Source organism: Suncus etruscus, chromosome 8, assembly GCF_024139225.1.
Source record: "Suncus etruscus isolate mSunEtr1 chromosome 8, mSunEtr1.pri.cur, whole genome shotgun sequence".
NCBI lineage: Eukaryota > Metazoa > Chordata > Mammalia > Eulipotyphla > Soricidae > Suncus > Suncus etruscus.
The window spans coordinates 107,905,505-107,931,870 of record NC_064855.1 but is presented as its reverse complement, the minus strand read 5'-3'; the positions used below and the strand labels follow the sequence as shown (position 1 = coordinate 107,931,870).

Below are 26,366 nucleotides of genomic sequence, written 5' to 3'. Positions count from 1 at the left end.
ACTAAAAATTATGGGAACTGTTTGATAATAAGTTATTCATTAGAGTAGAGTGAATACTTTCTGTATTAATCTACCTTTTTTTTTTTTTTTGGTTTTTGGTTTTTGGGTCACACCCAGCAGTGCTCAGGGATTATTCCTGGCTCTACGCTCAGAAATCGCTCCTGGCACATGGGAACCACATGGGATGCTGGGATTCGAACCATTGTCCTTCTGCATGCAAGGCAAACACCTTATCTCCATGCTATCTCTCTGGCCCTTAATCTACCTTTTAATTTGATATGAATTTATGAAGCTTATTTGTTACATTAAAATCATATTTTAATTTATGCTTTTCATTGCTGATGTTTTTATTTAATTTGCTTTTAGGTGACTACTCCTGATGACACTGGTGATATTCAGGAGTTACTCCTGGTTCTACACTCAGGAATCCCTCCTACCTAGATTTGGGAAATGACATGAGTGTGCTAGGGATCAAACCCAGGTTGGTTTCGTAAAAGGTAAATGCTCTATTCACAAAATTCTCTCCCCAGGCCCCAGATGTGAAAATTACTTCGCTTCATAAGGTGACATAAACATTAGAATTGTGCTATCTTCATTGATTCTACTTCCCTGGTGCCAGAGTTCTTACTATACTAATGTACAAAATACTGGCAAGAAAATTATAAGAAAAACAAATGTAGTCCCCACTTTCACAATTTTAGAGTTAATACAGAAGAGAAAGTAAGAGTAATATTGACAATAATGGTACAAATGATCATGTAAGTAGAACGACCAATTCAATATTTTATACTATGCCTGGGAGAAATATAAGGATTTGTTTAGTAAATCAAGACCATTTTAGGGTGAAAGAGTACAGGAATAAGATTGTTCAATACAAAAAGAATTATATAACAACAAATGTATGAAAATATATTAGTTTAAGCATGGATAACATAATTTCTAGTGTTAGCAGAGGTGATAATGTTTAAAAAATGGGCAAAATTAAGAAATGTAGAATGCAGAGTAAGAGCTAAATATTGTAAGCACCTGTGATCACTAATAAACTGACATTTGAGAACATCATTATATGTTCTCAAAACTGGTTGTATTTTTTTTGACAATATGAATCAGTCTTTATTTTTTTTATTTTTTTATAATTTTTATTTTTATCATAGTCGCTTACATATTGTTGACAATAATAGTTTAGGTACATATTTACATAAAATCAGGGGGGATTCCCATCACCAAATTGTCCTCCCTACACCTCCGTTTTTGTCCTACCTCCCATTTCCTCTTCCCTCACCCCAGGGCGGCTAGAATATGTGGTCCCCTCTGTATCTAACCTACTACTTAGTAGTCTTGCACCTGTTTGGTCTTGATGCCTCCCTTATTTCCCCCTCTAACTGGAGGCAGGACTAGCTAGTTCAAGTTGCATGGTTTTGCCTGAAAAAGAGAAAATAAATAAACTGGGGTAAGAGTCTAATACCCCGAAAATGGGCGGAATCCTTCAAGAGGCTCTCATCATCGATTTGGGAGATGAAGGAGAAAAAAAAGGTGAAACACTCTCCAGTACCAAAAGAAGTGTCAAATATCCAGTGAGGGATCCAGCTATATCGATAAGCACCACTGGTTGTGTTTTAATAAAACAAATATGACATTTGGAGCAAGGGGGCAATCACAGAAACATTATAACATCCCAATTGGATAGTTACTGGAAACCTAGAAATAACATGTTATATATGTTCATTCATGTTTGTTTGTCTTTTTACCCTTTTTTTTCTCTTTTTATAAATTTATTTTTTAATTTTATGTTTATCAATACTGATTTGTTATAGGCTTGAGTCACCTAAACTTAGTACTGTCTAACTAGGCAGCTTTGGTATATGTACACAATATATAGTATTGAGACCATTGTGAATTACAAGTCTTTCACAGTTGTATTTCAGCCATATAGTGAAAATGAATTAGAACCCACTATCAGTGTTGACCTTTCTACATCATAGCTCTTAGCAAGCATCCCATACCTCCACACTTAGCTCCTGAACACACTAACAGATTTATTTTGTGTTAGTTTATTTTATAGTTTGGGTCTCTTGATTCTATTGTTGTTAATTTTGGCTTGGTATTTAGATCTGACCTTTCATTTTTAATTTAAATTTTTCTTTCTTTAATTTAATGTTTTATATTTATTTTTTATTATTTTTTTTAAATTTTTTAAAAATAAATGTGTGAGTTACATATGTATACATAATTGGGTTTTAGACATACAATGTTTCAGGACCAATCTTACTACATTGCCAACTGCTATCCATAAATGTTCCCAGAATATATCCCATGTCCTGTTCCAGTTTACCATCATAGGACTGTTGTAATTTTGATTGTTAAAGTTTAGGTTTCATGATTTCATTGTTTACTAAATCTAGCTCGGCTATATATGTTCATTTAAAAAAATTCTTAAGCTTTTTCTGAACCTACAGTTGTGATGAGGGCTGCCAACCTAGCAGAGATGGGGCTTACTCCAAGTACTGTGCTCAGATCCCATTCCTGGCAGTGTATATGGAACCATATTGTGTCAGGGACCAAAGCAGGGTCAGAGCAGACAAGGCAAGCACTTTAGTCCCTGTACTGTCTTTCTAGGTTTGAATATATTTTTCACAATTGTGTATGAGTCAAGGGAATTGGAACACTGATTAAAAAATTAGGATGAAAAGTTAAATAGATCCAGAGATAAAGGATTTAAAAGTATATAGAGATGCATAAACTACTGGCGTAACTAGCAAGAATGATATTTTCTTAGTGAAGAAATGCAAGAGAAAAATCCAACTCCTGATGAATAGCTGAATTTTGAACTTGGTCAGTTGGAAGTCCTTTTAATGCAGCCCTGTGTAGATATTACAGAATTGGATATAATAGCCTGGAGGTTGAATGAAAAATTTGGAATAGAGTCATTCAACAGACAAACCAGTGCGTAAGATTTATTTATTAGGCTCAGTAGTGAACAGTGCGCCATAAAAGAGATAATTGTATGGAAAGAGAAGGAAATCTAAGATGTAATGCATAGGTTCACAGATACTTTTGTATTGCTTAAAATTAGTGAATTCTAGATAGAAAGAAGCAAGGGCTTTCTTGTTATGCAAGCCCAGGAAATGAAAAATATTTTTGAATTCACATTTGGAAACAGTAGCCACTATTTTTCATTTGTACTATTTTTACATTTTCCATATGTGGTGCTCTATAGAGATGATATAAAAGACAGACAAGAGAATTGGGCTCAATACAAAGGAATTTATTAGTGACTGACAAAATATGGTTCAATAGTACAGAGTGGATATCATACAAATTGTGAACACAATGTAATATTTTCAGATGAGAGTATAAGTAAAGGAATAGAGCATAATTGGAAAAAATTGAAAAAGTACTTAAAGGACTTTTAATGAGGATATAAAAGAAAATGTGGAAAAATACCAGAAATTGTGTTTGAATCTGGAAACATGATTCATAATAGAATGATGTGTAATGCACTAAAAGTAGTGTATTCATGATAAGCTATGGGTCGAGGAAATGAATCAATAAATTAATTTAGTAGCTATGTGAAGTATTTAAAGTATTGATATGAATTTTTTGAGACAAAAAGGAAACCTACAGAACTTGAATTGACTTTCACTCACAAATAAATACAACATTTGGTTGGTAGGAGTGAATAGATTAAAAAGAAATATTCTCATGACATAAAGAAAATTAAAAATACTAGTCTCAAAATTGTTACTAAAAAAGTTGGAATGAGAGTTAATTTCTTTGCACATGTTGCTCTCTGCAAAGGGCTTCAATAGCCTTTTATGATCTTTGAACAATCAAAGATGAAACCTTTAAAAACTCAAAATTCTTAATTTAATGATCAACATTTTTGTTGGTAATTTGACTTTATTGCACCCTAGAAGACTCTGGTAGCTATCCTGAGTGTAACTGAATGGGAAATTTAAGAGCAATATGAGAATATTGTGTAATTCAGAGCATCAAGCATTTAAAGAAAAATATGTAATAATTTATGCCATGAAACTTTATCTTATATTCAGTTATATTTCTTTTTGGGGATCCATAAATTTAACTAGGATGCTAATAAGCTGCAAATCATTTGCCTTTAAATATTAGTGTTTTCCACAGCTATTTTGAACATTTTTTTCAATAGTAATAATAGTGTAAAAACTCCTGTATGTAAGAATCTTCTAAATAATAGTTGGTACTAGGAAAGTAAATTGAAATATTCTTCTAATAAAAATTAAACTGTCATCTTAGAATTCAAGTTTTAGATATTGTTCTGAAAACAATGTTACTTGACAGAAGGAACAATAAGAATGTTTCTTTTTTTGTGATATAAAAGGGCAGAAATAAATTTTAAAAATTATTAAAACCCTATTTCTCCTTATTTCATGTAATTTGTCCAGTAGAGAGTTGGAGGAATGTATTTAGAATGTATAATTTGTTTAGAGCTTTGATACAGATTAAAAACTTGTTGATTTATAGGTATGGGATAGACATCACCTAATTAGAGTCTCTAAAGATGTTAGAAAATAGCATAAATCACATAAAAAGTACACCTAGTAATCAATCGTCTGATACTGAGTGGCATTTTTACTGAGGGAGGCAGTGACTAAGTATGACTGATGTAGATAAAAAGTAGTAGAAAGGAAGCAATGATAGATACAGGAGATTGTAAATGACTAGTAAGGAAAGTGAAAAAGGACTAGAAATTGGACAGGATCGAGGTGCCCTGGACAAGTTGGCACTGAGCAGAACTTCCCCTCAAGTACTGAAATAAAAATTATTACTAAAGTCTCCATCAGTAGTGTTGTGATGACTTTTAGAGCTGTCAAGATTCAAATACACAATTCAAATTTTTAAGAGAATTAGAAAAGAGAGGCATGGACAAAAAAAGACGCATAAAAAAAAAGAGGCATGAAAAAAAGTTACTGCAGTCATGGAGTGACTAAAAATCAGAACCTGGGGCTGGGAAGGTGGCATTAGAGGTAAGGTATCTGCCTTGCAAGCGCTAGTATAGGAAGGACTGCGGTTCGATCCCCCGGCGTCCCATATGGTCCCCCCAAACCAGGAGTGATTTCTGAGCGCATAGCCAGGAGTAACCCCTGAGCGTCAAATGGGTGTGACCCAAAAACCAAAAAAAAAATAAATTCAGAACACCTGTTTGTTAAGAAAAAGTTATTTATTCATACCAATGGCACATGCTAATTATAAAACATGGGAAAAAAGAGAAAAAATTGTAAAGAACAGTTTCTTATAAAGGTTTTATTAAATTTAAATTTCTGTAGTCCTACAGTTTCTAATTTGTTATAGTACAATGATTTCTGAAGAAGCTATTATTCTTGTAAAATTATTATATTATTGAAATATTCTTGTTAGTAAAAAAGGTGTGATCATATTTAAATTATAGTTATTAATCTTGAAACCTTTTACATGGGGTCGGGAAATCAGGATTGCTGTATATTTTCAAGTTTCAGTTAATCTTCAGTTGTAATATATACTAATTACATGACAATGCATCCGTTGTGATTTCATAATTTGCAGTATCTCACATATGAATGCAATTCCTTCAGTGTTTGGATTTTGGGGTGGAAAACATTTATGCTGTTTGTGAGGCTCTGTTATGGAAGCATTTGCCATAGATGCATGCTGTCTGAGGAGTCTCATAGCAGTCAGTCAGAAATCTTCAGGACAACATTTTATCTTTTCACTGACTATATGATCAAACATGTAATTTCACTACTAATGATGCTCCTTAGGCTACAGGGATGTGAAATGGGTATTTTTGAAGTGAAGTTGCTAAGTAACGTGAAGAAAATTGCTATGAAAGCAAAGTTAATGATCTCAGTTGGTACCATTTAGCAGAGCATTTAAACTAATGGCAGCATCAGGTTGAATTTACTGTAACTCTGCTGCTCCTTTACTCTGCTTTGCTGGAGACAACTTCATTCTCCAAACAACAATAACTGTTAATGCTTTCAGTCTCTCAATTGCTTAACATAATTAGCAAATTGATACACCGAACAACTGTTGGGTGGTTATTATTCCCAGTTCACTATTAGCAAAATAATATGTAATCTGAACTTGGTGGGAATGTAGGATATTAGATAAATTAAGAAAAAGAGTAAAATTACATTGAAACATGTCGATATTAGCAAGCAGCATCTCTTGTTCTGTCTTAAATATTTTGAAGATGTTTATTGGAAGTATCTAAATATATGATTCATCCTAAAAAGTATTTATTAGTCAAGAGTCTATTATTGAGTGCTAATGTAAAACACAAAATTTATGAAGGTATTGGCCCTTTCCAATTCTAAAGAGGTGTGCTCACTAATTTTATAATTTTTCAATTCACGTTTATTGCTAATTTACTAATATAACACATATAAGAGGAACTTTTTAAAAAAGAAACACAACTGCAAAAACATGTATAAGCATGCTACTTAAATAATGATATTATTTTAAAAGTAAAGATAAATTAAAAGCCAGCTGGCTTGTAGATATTTTATTAGGCCTTGAATTTACCCCCAAATAGTTATATTCTAAATAATTAGAATCTCCAAAGGAGGGACTAACATTTTTCTAAAGATTCATTGAAAGAAGGCTGATGAAAGCCAGATTAAATCAAACCCACCTTTACCTAATATAAGTAGAAGAAGGTAACTATGGAATGATAGAGTCTGAAACTAATATTGCCTCAGAAATGATGGCAGTGATGGTAGTAGTCAGGGTGGGCTGTGCTAGGTTTCCAACATTTCTTATAAACTTTAGGATTTTGGTTCTTCTGGGAGCCATGTACCTTGTTTTGGGTTGAGATGTTGAAAAGCATAAGCATAGATTCCATGGTTCACCTGATTATAGAGTTCTTGGAAGAATTTACTGGAAAATATCTGAAGTGTTAAGTATTGATCTTTTTTAGTCTGTTTCTGCCATGAAAGAGGGAATAAAGATTAAGATAGATTACACATATGACCTAAATTCAGAGACATCTTTAAATAGATGCTAAATCTCTCATTCAGTTATAATGATGAATTTAAGATGGGAATTATCAGATGTATTTGCAGAAGCAAAGTTTGAAAATAAATTTGTGGAATATTTGGTTGGGTAGAATACAAAAGTAGTCCTATTCCTTATGCAAGCTTTTTATAGCCTTTTGAATAGGAGAGGACAAACAAATCTTTACAAAGTCCTAGTGATCATGAAGAAAAGAGAAATGAATTAGTGGAGGAAGTAAAGAGAATATCTTGCAGAATAACCAGTCCTAAGTATAGACAGGCTTGTCCATGGCAGCACTCATCAGTGACAGAATTTCTTACATTACAGAAGGGTACAATACTTAGCAATAGCTTATTTGGAGTAAAGGTGACATTTAGATCAGTTGAAAGAGTGCCTCAGCATTAGCAACAAAAAGCACCAGGGCAAGAAAGAGAGTGCCTTGCTAGCATGAAGAATATAGTTTTCCTTCATCCACCTTCTCTGTCCCAAACATAGAAAGAGCCATGCCTTGGCTGCAGACAGACAATGTTCCCTTATCTTCTAAAAGTGTAGGATAAAAAAGAAAACCTTTTATGTATATTAAAAAAAATAAAACAACAACAACAACAAAGTAGGAGAAGCAACTGTCTCTTTAATTAAAGATTTGAGACTCCACTAAGTTTTCCTCATGGTATCTAATATCTACACAGAAAGAAAGATGCAAGTGCAGAAAATAAAATACTTATTGGGAAAAGCCATCAAGCCAGTCCAAACCCCAACTTTTTGGTCATATTCACTACTATTTTTTTTAATAAATGACCAGTTTGATGGCTCTAAAATTAAGGAATTAGATACTAGTGACAATCTGGGAATTGAGAATTTTCAGTAGACTATTGAAAAAACTTCACTAGAAAAACACTTTATTTGAAATGTGTTTTTAGACTTTGTCTTTTGGAAAAAGTCACATATTGAAGACAAGAGAAATTTCACCATTATATGTAGAAGTTATTGGTTTGAGAACGAAGTCTAGGTTGGGGTGGGAGATTGTACTGAAAAAAAGGAATGAAATGGAAAACATTACAATGATTTGAGCTTTGGCAACTGGTAAGAGACATTCCTGGCGTCCTATCTAATGATCTTATTCATCAAATGTCAATAGTCCATGATGCTTGAGAATAAGACATTTCTTTCCAAAAAGAAATGATATCTTGGCCATATTTGGAGAAAGAATGGAAAGATCATCATGGGACACTCTCTCTCTCTCTCTCTCTCTCTCTCTCTCTCTCTCTAAAGATTCTTTCTGAGTGATTGGTGTATATCATTTGTAAATGATAAACCGAAGAGAACTAGGGGTGGATTTTTACTAGAAGTCATTTGCAATAATCATCACAATATCACTAATCAAAGAACTACTTTTTGAGTATAAGATGTTTAAGTACATTAATAAAAATAAAAGATAATCTAATACTATCATATCCTCTGTGAATCAAAATATTTCTGTGCCATTCTGAAATATTAAGAAAAACATAATCTTGATAGTAATAAATCCATTACTTATTGAGAAACATTGAGTTCAGAGTTCAGAGTGCAGATTTGGCATTCAATAACATTTAACCTCGGTTATTTCACCCATAGTTCAATAGTAAAATCAAGTCAATTTGAATTTTTATTCCAGTGATTATTGATCTCTTGTTTTATGCACAGTCTAGTTTTTCAGAGAGGTACCAGTTAAAAGAGAATAACGTGTTAATGAAAGAAAGAAAATATTACTTGTTATGGCCATAACAGGCAATACAATATCTAACAGTTTTTAATATAAAAACATAGAAATATAACTTTGTTTTGACCATGGTCTAATGAAGAATGAGACTTCTGTCTCATTGTTATGGGACTCAGAATGTTTTTCTCAGTGCCAATGGTTCTGTTGATGACCTCTGTGGCAATCTTACTGATTTTTATGACTAAGTAAGTTGCTGTAGCTTATAAGCATAACTAGACTTAAGTGTTTCTTTGAGTGAAATTGACAGTTCATTTTATGTGGTTGGCACATCTTATCCTTTGCTTTTCACATCTAATAAGCAATGAGAGAATTTAGATTTCTTATTATTTACAATAGGCAGGGCATGTTTACTCTCCAGGGTCAAAGACTGGTTTACTTGAAGGATTGGAGGGTGATTTGATATTTTCCTAACTAAAATGTGTTTCATTGATGAAGAAAGAATACCAGTGCTAAATCACTGGTTTCTCAACATCATTTCTAGTAATATTCCATGTAATTTGCCTTCACTATACAACACACAAAAACTGAACGAACAAAATGACTGAGAGTTTAAGCTTGATCTGTCCAATAAAAGGACATCTTCCAAATAAATTTTAAGTGAGCTCTATTATAATAATCCATCATTAAGATCCCAAATAATGAAGTATATTAGAATAAAAATCTGAATATGTTAGTGATTTCAGAATCTCTTCTTTTCCCTAGCTTTCAGTTCTTCATCCACATGGTTCCTTTTTCTGTGCAAATATTTAAAAATCAAATTATTTTTGCTGCAGTAGCTTATTCTAACTCTTCCCTTAATCATCTTGTCTGACATTTTTGTGCTCACAGAATTTTTTTTTAGTGGTTTTGTTTTTATTTATTTATTTTTTATTTTTGGGACCACAGGGGCTAACACATTATAGTCTAGTATTATTGTGTGTTTCACATGAGTAAGCAAACTGTCCTCTCTCACTTGGGACCTGGTGATATTAGTCAGGTTTCTTTCCTACTCCTCTTTCTGGGGCTGGCATATCTTCACTTCTTTTGAATAAGTGGGATTACTAAATGGTTGATAAATTTGTATGTAAGTTTTTGGGAAACTAATGACCTATTTTTCAGCATAGCTGTGTCATGTTCCATTAGCACCAGAAAGTCGTGGGGATTTTACATTCCCACATTCTTCTAAGACATTTTTATATATTTTATTCTATTTTATTCACCCTGGCATATGTGAAGTAATATCTCACTATTGAGTAAATTTACATTTCATGATGCCCAATGAGGTCGAACATATTTTCATGTGCTTATTTGCCATTTTTGTAATCTTTCTTAAGAACTGTCTATTGAGATTGTCACCTATATTACAACCTAGATTGCCTTCTTTTCATTGAATTGTAAGGGTTATTTATGTAAACTGCAACCTCTTCTGTGCTATGTGTTTCTCAAATATCTTCTCTCACATAAGCCATCACTTTATTTTTATCTCTTTTTATTATATATACTTAATATATTCCTTTCACTTTCTTGATCATATCTTTTGAAGTGCAAATGTTCTGAATTTGATAGTCCAATTTATTTTTATCTTCTCACATGTGCTTTTGATGTTCTATCTAAAAAGACTTTGCCTAATGTAAAGATATAAAGATACACTACTATATTTTCCTTGAGAAGTATTTTTAAATAAATTTATCTATTGCATTTATTTCTATGAAATGGTTTGAAACTATTTGTATAGTGACAGAAAATTCCAACTTGCTTTTTGCGGGTGGGTAATTAGTTATTCTAACACCATATATTGAAAAGACCAGGTGCCAGAGAGATATTATAGTAGGTAGAGTATTTATCTTGTCTATGGCTGACCCAGGTTTGATCCCTGGCATCTCATATGGTCCCCCAGGCACTGCCAAGAGTAGTTCATGAGTGCTGAGCCAGTAGTAACTCCTGAATATCCCTTGGGTGTGGCTCCAAAACCACAACACAAAAATTTGTTAAAAAGAAAAAATCATTTTGTATTCATTATATAGCACCCTTCTTGACTTTATTTCATATTAAAAATGAAGATAAGGTCAGAGAAATAGTATAAAAGGAAGGCACTTGCCCTGAATTTGATTGATCCCTTGTAACTCACATGGAACCCAAAGTATACTATGAGTAATGCCTGAGGAGAAATTTAGGAGTAAAGCTTCAGTATTACTAGATGAGCCCCTGACACAAAACAACGACAAAAAGTAAAGAAAATTAAGCACCAATTATTACCAAATCTACAAATCTATTTCTACCTCAATCTGACCTTATGGTATGAAAAAGTTAACCCTTTTCTATGATTTTTTTCTTTTGTATATCTAATTATTTTCTCATTTTTCTCAGATATCAAAGATTATCATGGGCCCGGAGAGATAGCACAACAGCGTTTGCCTTGCAAGCAGCCGATCCAAGACCAAAGGTGATTGGTTCGAATCCCGGTGTCCCATATGGTCCTCCGTGCCTGCCAGGAGCTATTTCTGAGCAGATAGCCAGGAGTAACCCCTGAGCACCACCGGGTGTGGCCCAAAAACCAAAAAAAAAAAAAAAAAAGATTATCATTTAGTTTATTAACTCTAAATACTTTACTATTAAAAACATTGTTAGGATCTGGAGGCTAGCTCTAGCCAGCATGGGGTCTGGGGAGACCCCAGGTCGAAGGCTTTCTCCCTAGCTTGGGGGTGTGGGGAGCTTGGTAGGCCCCTAGCCATCCCCTCCTCTGCCCCCCCCCCGCCTCCAGGCCTTCTCTGGGAGCCAGCCTAGGTGGCCAGAAAAGGTGGGTGTCCGGTGGTCCCTCCTTGAGGGGATCCAGAGCTTTCCCCGCCCTTCCCCCAGCGGAGAGGAGAAGGGCACAGGGAGAAGGGCAGACAGATCCTGGCTTCCAGTTCTCTACCGAATCCTTTCTTGATCTGGAGGCTAGCTCTAGCCGGCATGGGGTCTGGGGAGACCCCAGGTCAAAGGCCTTCTCCCTAGCTTGGGGGTGTGGGGAGCCTTGGTAGGCCCCCAGCTGTCCCTTCTCCTGCCCCCTGGCCTCCAGGCCTTCCCTGGGAGCCTGCCCAGGTGACCAGAAAAGGTGGGTCCAAACTTGGGGGGTGCTGAAAGCTGCTCGTTTTCAATAAGGCAGTCTCTGGCAATTTCTTACCAGTTTACATGTTCAAAACCACGCAGGGACTATACGGGAGGTACATATTGATAGTATTCTCTATCTTTAAGTTATGTTTTGTGTATGCAGAATGTCCATCTTGTACCCTGCCCCTTCGCGCACCCCTGTAAAGCTCATTTTTTCTCCTTAACTCTCTCAACCCCCAGCATCAGTACCCCCCATTTACCCTTTTTAAGTTCAGTACTGCACAGTCCTAATCACAGACCAAAGTGTTGCACTAGATTTAACAACCCCCAACTATTTCAAAAGACATACAATGGACACGCACAGCTTTTGAATATTTTATGTCTATTTTCTTTGACAGCTATAACACTTACTAAATATTCTCTTATACAGTGACCATTTCCCCACTTTTTATCTTTTTTCTTTGTGAGCTGTTCAATAAGGAATTTTTGGTGGAAGAGTCCCTCAGTTTAATGCTTTTGTTTGAACCATGTCATGGAGATTGTTGGACTTGTTCTTGCAGCCCCATATTGGCCTATAATGCCATGTGGCATTGTTCATTGTTTGCATAGGCACATTAAAATGGGAAAATACTATACATACAAATAAGTTCTTATCTAATAGAGATAGGAACACACAAATATTATAGTGCAATGGATCCTTATACCCTGAACATTGACATAATGACCTGGCACAGGCCTCAGAAGAATGGACATTCTCCATTCACCACTGAATCAGGGAAGATATCTACAATACATCCGAGTTCATTCATAACATTTTCTGGAAGCAATCCTCTACCAGAGAAGACCCTACCGCTGCTCTGACTTTGACCTGCTCAAAAGAGAATTCCCTCAACACTAAGAAGACTTAACAACAACGAGCTGCTTACAGGACAGGGCTCTCTGCAGAGCCCTTTTATTGTGAGGTGAAACTAGAGGACGCTCTACCTGCCCTCAATTTAGGATATGCAGATTCCAGGATTTTTAATACAGAAACATGATATCAACAAAAGAGGCTGTGAAAAATAAAAGAGTATTGGCACTACAGACAATAACTTGGATTGGACAAACTAGTTTGCCTGGAGCCTAGAGATGGTCTTCTGCCAGGAAAGTTCAGGGGAAGGGTCTCCTTGTATTTAGGCCAAGGCTTTTCCTTTCCATGTCCCTCATATTTTGGTGGGTCTATGCAAACAACAACTGCCACTCTAACACCCTTTTTATGGTGCTCCTTTGATTCTAATCCTTAAAACAAACAAAAAAAACCACTTAAACTTTTGAGGTTAACCTAAAGTAATATGCATATGCAAGGAAATGTAAGAAAATACTATTCCTTCAATGTTTAAAGAGTTACATAAGTTTTATGACCTTACATTGCATTGTGTACTGCTAAGAAATGTTATAATGTACTACAATCTGAGGACTTGAGGAACAAAGTAATTGTATGTGGGTTCTATTTTATTTTTCTTAATGCTCTTTGGCTGAAAGTTCAAAATTAAGGTATCAGCAAGGGAATTTCTTCTAAGAATTCTGTTTATGGGTGGTTTTCCTTCCACTGTAACTTTGTCCTCTTTCTTTCCATCTTTGTCCTCATAATTAAAAATAAAAAAAATAAATTCTTAAAAAAAAACATCGTTAGCAAACTTTTAGTAGCTATAGATGACAACCAATATTTTAAGAACTAGAATACCAGTATGACTATGAACAAGTTCGTGTCCCCAAATTCATATGCCCTAAATGGAGAATATTTGAATATAGGAACTTCTGGGATAATTAAGTAAGGAGACTTAAATACAGATAATGAAATAATTGCTATTACAAGAAGAATTGAAAGAATACTTGCTCTATCACTTTTTTTTTCATGCAAGGATATGTATTAAAGGAATCCACTGAAATTAGGAAAAGGGTCTTTGCCAATAGAAAATCTTCCATAATCTCATAATCTTGAATTTTCACCTAATTAACTTTTCAACCTACTGACTCTGATAGAGATGTGACCTTGAAATTTACCAATAACCTCAAGTGACTTTGAGGTGTTCTTTAGTATTATCTTAAGCTTGCATTATTAATAGCAAACTGTCTTACTATTCTGGACATAGCCGAGAACTTCTTAGGACTTGCTTCTAAATACATTTGCATCTCGGTTCCTTTTGCAGAAGAAAACAGCCATGGCCTGTATTGCCTTTCTCTGTTACTACATTTCAACTTTTATATCCAATTGTGATCCTCCCCTGAGCATCCTACTCCCATCTAATTGAACGTTCATAATTTTTATCCAGCTAAATCACAGAGACTTCAAGCTCAGTAATCTAATGCATATTTCCTGCAAATCTCTGGGATCAGTGTTCTCTCTGAAGAATAACTATCACATTCCTGTGTCCATTCATAGAATCTAGAAACATATCTAAAGTCTGTCTGATATTCCCTATGAATTACTGACAAGATAGATGCATGTGGTTTCATTTTCTAAATATATCTCTAGTCTGCCTACTTTTAGTTGCTCTATGAATGCTTATATATTTTAGTTCCATAATGAATCATGTTAATTATTTCCTAGTCCATTTTCCGCATTTACTCTGGACTTCCTCTAATTTAATTCATTCTCTAGAGTGTTGCATTAAAAATCCTGAATGTTTTTGGCTGTTTACTGCAATGTGGATGACAGTGGAGAATGTCACAAAAAGTGAAATAAATCAAAAAGACAAAAGCAAGATGATTATATGGCATACATGATGCACAAAGAAGTTAATTAAGGAAATGGACAAAGTATCCTAAAAACCTAGACTCTAACCCAGAACTCTATTTCCAAGGACAGGTTAATAGAAGGAAACATCATGTGAACAACATCAGAAAATAATTATTTTTTAAAATCAATAAATATATAGTTAAAAAAAATAATTCTCTGCCACAACTGGTGGCATTCAAAGATCACTCCTGGATCTGTGTTTAGAAATCATCCCTGGCAGGCTGGGGGCCCAAATTGGATGCTGAGAATCAAACTGGGTCCCTCCTGGGTCAGCTGCATGTGAAGCAAAAGTCCTGTGCTGTCTCTCAGACCCAAGCATAAGATTTTTGGATCAGCCAATTTTGATTCAATTCCTAGCAACTCATATGCTTCCTGAGAATTATATGGTCTGGCCTCAAAACCAAAAAATATATATATTTTTAAATGTTTGTGTGTTAGTAATATTTTTTGAAATATTTTGTTTTAAACTAATTAAGTTTGTTGGTAAGATAGTTTATTTTCTGTAATTCACATATATTATTCTTTTTCACTTGGTTTAGAACTACACTCATTGTTGCTCAGGGTTTAATCCTATCTCTTCATTCTAGATCATTCCTGGCAATGGTTTAGATGATTGTATGTGGTGATGAGGATAAATACCAGTTACCTGAGTGTAAAGCAAGCCCTTAGCTACTGTAGTATCTCTATACACAAATGCATGATTGTTGAAGCACATACCAGACCTTATCCTGCCTCTTTTTTTTTATTGTTATTCTTCCATAACCTGCCCACTCTGTATGTTATACAGTCTTTTCTGTTGTTGTTTTTTTTTAAAGATATACATATATGCTTCCTTTTTTAGCTTCAGGGCTGGTTTATTCTGCTGTTCTTAGAAAATAAAAAACAGTGAATCGTATTTACTTTCTAAGCCTGAAAAATACAACTTCAAAATCCACTTGATTATATCAATTCTCTCATAAGCTTTTATAATACCTGTATCTCCCTTTCATATGATTTTGATTACTTTTAGCTATGTAGTAAAATATGTACCAAGCAGTTCATTATCTGTCTCCACAATATAATTTGAATATAAAAAGGAAAAAGACCAGGGTGGTCCATATTACTGCATCCTTTGACTTGGCCATAGTAACTGACCTGTTCAAAGGAAACAGGGACTAAGCTTTTGAATTAACAAGTCAATGACCTTCCAATTCACTGCACTAATAATCTGATTTGGCTCAGAGATTAATTTATAAAATATGGAGACATTACAAATAGCCCGTAAAAGAAATAGAAATGCACAAAAATGGAAAATATTGGTAGATTGTATCCTTTCCTTTTTAGGAATCAACAAAAAAAAAGCATACTTATATTTTACAAATATGAGGAATGCAAAGTTCTCTTTTATGTTTGAGAAGCTATTTTTAAAAAAGTGGTAACCCCAAGTAGTGTCTAGGAAATCTTGCAGTGCTGAGGATAAAATCCTTCATGACATTTTTCATAAACAAAGCATGCATACAGCACTTTAAGCTATCTCCCAGGACAATTCTGTATTTAAACTCAAGTAAACCTTTCCATTGTCTTCTTTCTAATTATATAGTAATTTCTAATGATACTGGCTTAAGAGAAATTCTTAGTGATTAGAATCCATTGGCAAGGAAAACTAACGCAAATAAAAACATATGGGAGTTTATCAAACCAAAAGAGAGTCTGCACTGCAAAAGAAACTATCATTAAACAGAATGGGACAAATATACACAGCATGTATCTGACAAAATGCTAAAATGCAAGCTATATAAACCACTCATAAAACAATAACAACAACAACAAAAAAAAAACAAAAAAATGAAAAGAGATACAGGTTAATGGGAAATTTTGTCCTTGGTAGGTCTACTTGTTACTCAACCTCAAAGCAGACAGTTTATCTTAACTGTCTTTACCTGAGACTAAGCTCACTTTTGTTTATTGTTACAACTGTTTTAGTCATTGATAAAAACAAGTCTTTTTTCCCTCTTGGTTAATCTTATAATCTCTGTCCAATCACTTCCTCTTACTTTTCTTCAATTTGGGCACAAAAAATAAGTAAAAAAGAAAAAATAGCAAGTACCTACTATTCCGAGTAGACAAGCTTTGAAGGAAGGGGTTAAGACCTTATTGAATGTACATAATCTTTTATGATAAAGACAAGTTGAAATCCTTAAGTAGAAGCTATGTGTTTATAATTTCTAGCCAATAAAACAAACTTGTTTTATTTACTGTCTTTTAGACTAATGCAATCTAAACTGTTTCAACACAAATTATTGATAATACTAAAATTTTACTGAAGTTTGCTTGTTAAGAAACATAAAGGATGGGGCCAGAATAATAGCACAGTGGTAAGGTTTTGACTTGCATGCTACCAACAAAGGATGGACCCGGGTTCATATCCCTGCATCCCATATCTTTATTAGAGCCTGCCAGGAGCAATTTCTGAGTGCCAAACCAGGAGTAAACAATTAGCATTGCCAGGTGTGGCCCCAAAACAAAAACAAAGCAAAACAAAAAAAAAGCATAAAGGAATTACATAAAAGCAATACTCTGTATATTGTATGACTTATAAGTAACTCTAAGATAAAGAGAATACCTTCATTTAGAGTATGAAATAAGATTTTAGTTAAGTTTCCAACACCCACTCAGTCCAATCTGCTTTGGACAAGTCACTAAAATTTCCTGTGTGGGCAGTCAGCAGCTTTGATAACTTAAATTTAAAATAAATTTAAATCATTTAACACATGTCACATCTCCATAATTATTCATTTAATGCAATTTGTATTTTAAATTCTATATTTGTCAGCGTGTCCCATGCATATCCATAAAAATGGAGCTAACACATCTTGCCTATATTTATTACCAATCAAAAACCCATATTTTAAATAGTTGATAAAAAATTTAAAACATAATATATTAATATAGTTATGTATATAAGTATATAAATACCAAAATGTCTACCTATAGAAATATTGTTTAACTGTATAATTAAAAAAAAAAGGATGTGGCTGGACCAATGACTCAGAGGTAGGTCATTTGCCTTGCACACCCGTCTGATCCAGGATGGACAAAGGTTTGATCAACTGCATCCCATATGGTCCTTCAAATCAGGAGTGATTTCTGAGTGCAGAGCCAGGAGTAACCCCAGACCATCAGTGGGTATGCCCCCCACCGCCCCAAAAAAAAGAACCAAGAGCATAAATGGTGAAATAAAGACCTCATCAACAAATGTTACTGGGAAAATTAAATAAAAAATCACTTGTAAAAACTAAAATAAAATTATGTAACTATAATAATGCACATAAAATAACTAACTACATTAAAGATGAGATTTTAAATTAAAAGCCACAAAACACATTTAAGAAAACACAGGTATGGCGCTCTATGATACTGGCTTCAGAGAATTCTTATTGATTAGAATCTATTGGCAAGGAAAACTAAAGCAAATAAAAACAGATGAGAGTTTATCAAATCAAAAGAGAGTTTGCATTGCAGAAGAAACTATTAAACAGAGAGACATCATACAGAATGGGACAAATATACACAGCATATATCTGACAAAATGCTAAAATCCAAGCTATGTAAAGCACTCATAAAACAACAACAAAATGTTACCATCACCAAAAAATGAGAAGAGATTAACAGACAGTTCTTCAAAAAAGACATAGAGTTGGGCAATAGACAGATGAGAAATGGTGTAGCATTCCTGGTTGTCAGGAAAAGGCAAGTCAAAATGACAATGACATATTTCTTATGAATAGTGAGAATAAACTATCAGAAAGATCAGCAACCAGCATTGTTGGGGATGTGGAGCAAAGGAAGCATAGCATTTTCTGTTTGTAGGAATCTAAAGTGATTTAGCCATTATTAAAATGTTGCGAAGATTCCTCTGAAATTTAAAAATGAAACTACCACAGATATAGTAATTCTGGTTCCTGATTTAATATAAACATCAGCAATTTGAAAAGATATGAATATACACAACTTTGTCCTTTGCAGTCCTGTCAGACGAGATTAAGAATAATCTGTCTGCTCATGACATATGAGTAAATAAAGAAGTGTTAGAAATAGATGGAGAGATAGACAGAAAAAAATATATATAATAAAATATTGTTGAGTTATAAGAATATTGCTTCCTCACTAAAACATCGATGTCATTTGCTAAGCAAAGTAAGTCATAGAGTGAAATAAAAAGGATAGATGACTTTTAGGGGCCAGAGTGGTGGCACAGTGGTAGGGCATTTGCCTTGCACACAACTGATCTAGGACTGACCATGGTTTGATTCCCCGGTGTTACATATGGTCCCCCAAGCCAAGAGCAATTTCTGAGTGCAGAGCCAGGAGTAACCCCTGAGTGTCACAGAGTGTGTCCCCAAAACCAATAAACAAACAAACAAACAAAAAATGATAGATGACTTTAAAAATATTTAGCATACTTTAGAAAAATGCAAGAAGGGAAGGAAGAGACAATGTTCTTTAAATCAAATCTAACTGTTGAACTGAAATTACCAAGGTGGAAAAAGGTTCTGGTATTCAAAAGTTCATTAGATTGTAATGGACATGACATTATCATTATACCCTTAAAACAAATAGTCACAGGCTTGGAAACAAATTCTAGCACAGTAAAAATACCATCCTTTAGCTAGTGAAATAAAATATCACTAACTTATTTAATGTAAGTATTCACTAATAAAATAAGAAATAAATAGTAAATATTTTAGCAATTACTTTCCAGACCATAGGGTCTTCGACAACTATTCAAATCTTTTTTTTTTTTTTTTTGGTTTTTGGGCCACACCCGGTAACGCTCAGGGGTTACTCCTGGCTATGCGCTCAGAAGTTGCTCCTGGCTTGGGGGACCATATGGGACACCGGGGGATCGAACCGCGGTCCGTCCAAGGCTACCGCAGGCAAGGCAGGCGCACCTTACCTTTAGCGCCACCGCCCAGCCCCTCAAATCTTGTAGCTAAAGAGCAACTATAGACAATACTTCACCACTGAGAGTGAAATATTGTAATAAAACTTTATTGACACATGAAATTCAGTCTCACATGTCACAAAATAGATGTAATTTTTCAATGACAAAAATGTAATAACCAACAAATTAAATAGCTCACTGTTCATAGAACCATAGGATAGCCATCCTAACTTAAATTGGTGGTGGTGGTTATTGCTAGTCACTTTCAATCACTGAAATAAAATATTCATTTTTCATTAATCCAACATCATCTTACATAAAATTTATCACTAATGAGGACATGGTTCTGTATGGTATTTTATTTTTTGATGGTTACTAAATGTCTTCAATAGTCAATAGCAGGAAGTAGATAATAAACATGTCCTTTAGTCACCTAAGCTTTTCTGGTCGAAAATTTCTAGGCCTACAAAGTTTTAACACACATCTTAGAATCATCACGCAAAGAGGACAAATTTAAAAAGGTGAATTTTGACAATAGTGATCACTACATCAGGATAATGGGCTGATTTCAATTACAGTTTGAGGGATATAAATGTTAAAAGTAATTTGCATAGGGGTTAAACAGTATGTACTTCAAGAGCATGTGTATGTAGATAGAAGTGTGCAATTACATATATATTTTATTTAATTATTTCAATATAAAAGTACTATATGGATTAATGTAGTGAATTTATATCTGTGTTAATATAAAGTATCATGCATGTATGTTATTTCTTGGATTAGTGTACTTAAACAGATGTTTAATCAGGGCATTAAGTGATAATGACACTAATTAATCACAAAATGAAACACATTCACCTTAGGAAAACCAGGTCTATTAAACTCTAAGAGATTAATTGGCTATATTTTTAAGAACTCACATTTTAACATAATTATCCTAGGACAATGTCAAGTGTCCCATGGAATCTATGTTTGTACTCAATAAACATAAGGTCTAGACCATTTACCATAAATCATAATTCCCGAAGGTAATGAATGTTTTTACACTTTTACACAGTAAAGTTATATAGCTAACCTCAAAAAAACACTAAACTAAATTTGTATAGTTGGTCTTTAAATTTCACATATGAGATTATACACACATTATATATCTCATATTATATATTATTTGATCATATATAATTTTATAAAACAGAATTTTTTCTATCTTATGTAATTTTGAAAGGAAAAATAAGCTAGTCTCAGCTATCATAATCACAGCAAATTTTTAAAACAAATGAAAACTTGAAAAAAATAAACAGCTTTTAAAATTGTTATATAATAAATTCGCTGCTGTGAGATTATTTAAATAGTATTAGCCAAAACTAAATTTATTGTCATAATTCAATCCTTAAAGGAAACTATTTAAATCACTTTAAACTCACATCTAGTAAAATGCTTTTAGCAGTATTTGCAACAAATATCTTACTAAAAGTTGGCACTCCTTCCATATATCATAATAGTTCTCAATCTTTTTTGTGTGTGTTTTTATTATTATTTAGACAACAGAGGAAATTCAGTAATTGCCTTTTCATAAATGGTAAAGAATGTTTTATAAAACAAGGCCAAATGTATGATTGTTATATTTGAATTACCTAATTATTAGGGCGTTATTTTGGTTTGTTTGTTTTACTTGGGGACAACACCTGGTGGTGTTCAAGGGTGTTTTGGCTATTGTGAATAGAGCTGAATAGAGTGAATACAGGAGTGCAGAGGACTTCTCTGCATTGTGTTTTTGGGACCTTAAGGAAGATTACTTTCTAGGAATATTGCTTGGTTATATGAAAGCTCTATTTCTAGTTTCTTGAAAATATCTATGTTGTTTTACAAGAAGACTGAACCAGTTGACATAACCTCCAGCAGTGAATGAGAGTCCTTTTCTCCCTGCATTTCGGCATAAGGAACATGGGGAAAAATACATATATACATTTATAAATAGATAAACAGTTGTATATATGTATATGAAAATAGATGTATATAAACATATTAAAATGGAAAACTACACAGATATTAGGTATGATGAAATCATTCAATTCATTACAACATGGATGTAACTGGAAGATGTTGAATTAAGCAAGCAGAAGAAGGATAAACACAGAATAATATTACTTATAGATACTTAGAACAATTGGATAAGGGAATAAAAATGGTTTATAGGGGATAGGCTTTATGACATGACCTTTGGCAATAAAGTATTGGGAAGAAAAGGAAAGAAAGTGTTTGGAAGGGAGGGGACTAGTTGGGGAGACAAATGAAAAGCATTGGGGCAGAGGTCAAGTGGATTCATGTACAACAGTGGTGTTAAGAAATGGTAGTATTGAATCCACAGAATGAAAACACTAAAATCATTAGTCCTAAGCTGTATAAACTGAACTTAAAAAAGTTACTTGTTGAGTGCTCGCTTCCACAGCACATAGACTAAAATGGGAACGATACAGAGAAGATTAGCATGAGCCCTGCACAAGGATGACATTCAAATTCATGAAACGTTCCTTTTTTTTTTTTAAGTTACTTGTTGAGATGGCAAGTCTGGGGGTAGGCAAGGTGGTTGGGGAAGGAACCTGGAAACACTGGTGATGGGAAGTAGGCATTATTGGTTAGACAAGTGCAGGAAAATTGTATAGAAGACTCTATTTTGAGTAACTTTGTAAATCAAAGTGCTTTAATAAAACACATTTTAAATGAATGTCTGGGTCAATGCCAAAATAGTGAATGTGGGTAGTTTACTTTAATATAACTTATTAAAGTAAAATATTTAGACTAGGTTTTATAAAAATTACATTATGAATTAAAGAATTAATGTACAATTTACCATCTTTTATTTTCCTCTGAAAATTCAACACCTTTTTTAATATTATTAGTAAATTGTTTTATATTCAGAAATGATGTTATTACTAAAGTAACTGCATGTTGTTTCTCTGCAATTTTCTTTGCAATTTATACTTATGGTGGGTTAAGTAATGTACTCTAAAGCAGATAATGGAAAAATGTTAATAAATGATTCAGGAGTGACTGTTTCTACCTTTTCAAATAATATAAATCATGAGAAAACAGGAGAATCCCTTTGATATATACTTGCATGTGTCCAAGACTTCTATATATTTTTTAAATTTTATTGAGTCAATTGTGAATTATAAGCCCTTCATAGTTCTATTTCAGTAATAGAGTGACAGTGAATTAGTGCCTTTCTCACCACCAGTATTGACAACCCTCCACCAGAGTTCCCAGCATTTATCCCATATCATCACCCTAGACTACTAGTTTAACAGGTTCATCTTGTGTTTAGCTTGTTAAAATCTGGCCTTCTTGATTCTATTGTCATTAACTTTGGCTTGGTTACTTAGTTCTGACCATTTCTAATTTCACCCAGTGCAACTGAGAGCACTTGGCCCCTGAGCCCCTTCCACTTTTTTTTTTTTCTTTCAGGACATTGCATTTCTATCTCATAGGTTTTTGTTCCTTGTCTTGATATCACACACGAATCTCTTCCTGTATTTATTCTTACAAAAGTTTTAATGTAGATGTATCATAATTTACAATTATTCCTTGGCTACAATTATTCTGCAAATTATTCTGCAGTGAAAATCATTGCTCAATGGGAATGAATCTTTAAAATTAAAATATAGAGATTTATTTCCTTTCAGAATGTTTTTTTTTTTTTTTTTTTTTTTTTTTGCTTTTTTGTTTTATTTAGTTTAGGTTCATGCCCAGCAACACTCAGAAGTTACTTCTAGCTCTGCGCTCAGAAATTACTCCCGGCAGACTCCTGGGAACCTATAGAGTTGGTTTACTACCCTAATCAATATCTGTACTCCACCTTAGGGTGTAATCTGGTGATTGTATATTATATTATTCCCTACTTGGTATTCCTCTCTCACCCTAGGGTGTGGCCTGATTTTTGTCAATAAAAGCAGGGGTCTGAGTAAGGCAGAGACTTATTCTTTGGTCTTCTTCCACTGAGCAGCCTTTCTTCTTAGGAGCAGAAAGCTTGGGCGGTTGAATTCCTTGATTGAGTTCTGGATTTCTTGAACCTGTTCTTGTACCTCTTCACTGTGTGGATTATTTCCTGTGTCAACATTTGCTTCCAGACCTGCGCCACACCAGATCCTCATTTTGGAGCCCAAGGCTCCACTAGCAATATAGGATGCTAGGGATCAAACCCCGGTTGGCTGCCTGCATGACAAACTTTCTGCATGCTGTGCTATTACTCCAGTCCTTAAAAATACTTTAATGTGCAATTTATTTATATATTTTAAACTATTTGTGGTATATTTTATTAATTGTTCTGATGATGGCCACTATGTTCATTAAAAAGTACGAACTTGTTGAATGAATTAAAATACACAACTCAATAGTATGCAGTCTACAAAAGATTATAAAACTGAAACTAGACTTAAAATAAAACAATAAAAAAGTAGTCTGCTATTCCAATAAAAATTTAAAGGCAGGAATTGCTATATTTATGTCAGATAAAATATACTTACAGACATAAAAGCTAACAAGTGATAAAGATAAACATAATAAAGTGACTATAGGACATTTACAAAAAAACTCCTAAAACACACAATGTAGAAGCACTGAAATGTATAAAGCATATATTAACAATTTTTCACAGATCACAGTGATAATAAGGTACCTAGTACATAACTACTATAATGAATATATCACCCAGACAGAAAGAGAAAATGAGAAAACAATAACTGGCCTGGATCAACAAATTAGGTAAGACAAATATAAAGGATAACACAACGTCCGTTATTTAAAGTGCTTAGTGACCATTTCTCAAGGGTAAATCAGCTGTCCATAAAAAAGTGTTAATAAGTTAATAAAGATTGATATAATATTAAGCATCTTTTCAGATCACAGTTGAAGGAAACTAGAAATCAAAAATAGAAAGGAGAAAACTACAAATCTTTGGAATCTAAACAACATGTACTCTGTAAGTACTAGGTTAATGATGAAATTAGATGGAAATAAAAAATACACAGAAACAATAAATGAAGACATGGTTTCATTAGCAGAATCTATGGGGTGCAGTAAAGGTATTACTAAGAGAATTTTCCAAGTGCATTGCACTACATCAGAAAATACAAAGCATCACATATTTTAAGGATATTCATCAGATTCAAAGGTCAAAGACCAAAAGCTTTTTTTCAAGATTAGGAATGGAACAAAGATAGATTGTTTCAGCATTATTATTCAATATAGTATTAGAAATTAAAAACAAAGAAAGATATAAGTGTTAAACAAACTGGAGAGCAAATTTCTCACTATGTTCAAATGACATGATGACATATAAGCATCTATGTAAAGTTCCAAGAATTCCAATAAAAAACTATTAGAATAATGAGCTGATTTTGAATGTTAGGTTACATTATTAGATACAGAAAGCCTTTGCATTTCAATATAAAATAGAAATCTAGCAAAAAGAAAACTCACAGAAATAAATCCATTTAATAACAAAAATAAATAGTTGTATTATAATACATTTAAACGAAGAGGTAAGATTGTTATGAACTAAAAAGTAAAAATAAACTGGTAAAAAGATGAAGATACAAAAGAAGAAAGAATATTCCATACTGTGATTGATATGTTCTCATTGCAAGCAAGAGAAAGATTAAATATAATCCTAAACATGAATGTATTTATTCACAGAAAATAAAAACCAGAATATTTTATATTCCTAGAAAAGACTCAATATAACAGACATAATCCAAAGTAAAACAACAAAAATGGGGATATAAAAATACTTCTCACTTTTATAGTAAATGGAACTATATGAGTATTAAATTATACTCAGATCAATGAAACAGAATTGAGAACCTAGAAAAAATCCTATACTTATTACTCAATTTATAGCTAAGGAACCAGGAACATAAATAGATTGAGGAAAGGCTTTTCTCTAACAGTATACCCCACAAAAATTGAAATATATCAAAGAACTTGGACATAAAACATCAAACAGCAAATTGTATAAAATAAGACATAGGTGACATCAAACATATGTCAACATATATTTAACATAAAGTAAAATTATTAAAAATGAAAACGATTTTAGTAGATACTTCTCCAAAGAAGACATACAGATGTTCATCTCAAAAGTGACAGCATCCATTAGAGAAGATACCATGAGGAATAAAATAGTTGGTTTGTAATTTATATCTCCCTGTAAGTAGTATTTATATTTGAGATCCAACATATTGGACACAGTATGAACATCAAATATACTCAAATAATTTGACACAATGATAAACATAAAATTCTAAGTAACATAATAAATATTTGATGGATACTTTCACAAATGAACAAACGCATATTTAAAACTATGTAGTGCTACTTAAATAAGGAATGAAAATTCAAAGGAAGAGTGAATGACTTTTCATATTCTGAAACTTTATACTGTCTAAAGTTTTGTTAGGTTTTACTTACTTATCTAGTAGTTGTTTAAAGCAAGCAAATACAATTATATATTCATATCATAATTTTATAAAATTAAGAAATAAATTCTAGTTTTGCTATATGACTATTTTATGACAAAGAGTTTACACTTTTCAGATTTTTTGTATATTTATTTGTTTGTTTCTTTTTGGACCACACCTAGTAGTACTTCTAAATCTCCCCAAAAAAACCAACAACAGCAACAAGAAAACCAAAATGAAGTTATTTTATGTCAATATCTTTATTATTAAACACAATGAACATCTAGTTTTTCAAAACACCTTGACATGACACAAGCTAGTCTATTTTCATGAAGAGGAATTACAAGAAAACTCCCTTTATTATTT

At 33.3% G+C, this 26,366-nt stretch overlaps 1 protein-coding gene and 1 non-coding gene across 2 annotated transcripts in view; one reads left to right on the top strand and one right to left on the bottom strand.

Annotated features, from left to right (window-relative positions):
* Positions 1–26,366, bottom strand: part of GPC5 (glypican 5) — a 1,503,836-nt gene that overhangs the window by 422,174 nt on the left and 1,055,296 nt on the right. The gene's annotated exons all lie outside the window — the stretch shown is intronic.
* LOC126016997 (U6 spliceosomal RNA) lies at positions 21,976–22,082 on the top strand. Its single transcript, XR_007498676.1, has one exon. It is a non-coding gene; the product is annotated as a U6 spliceosomal RNA (small nuclear RNA).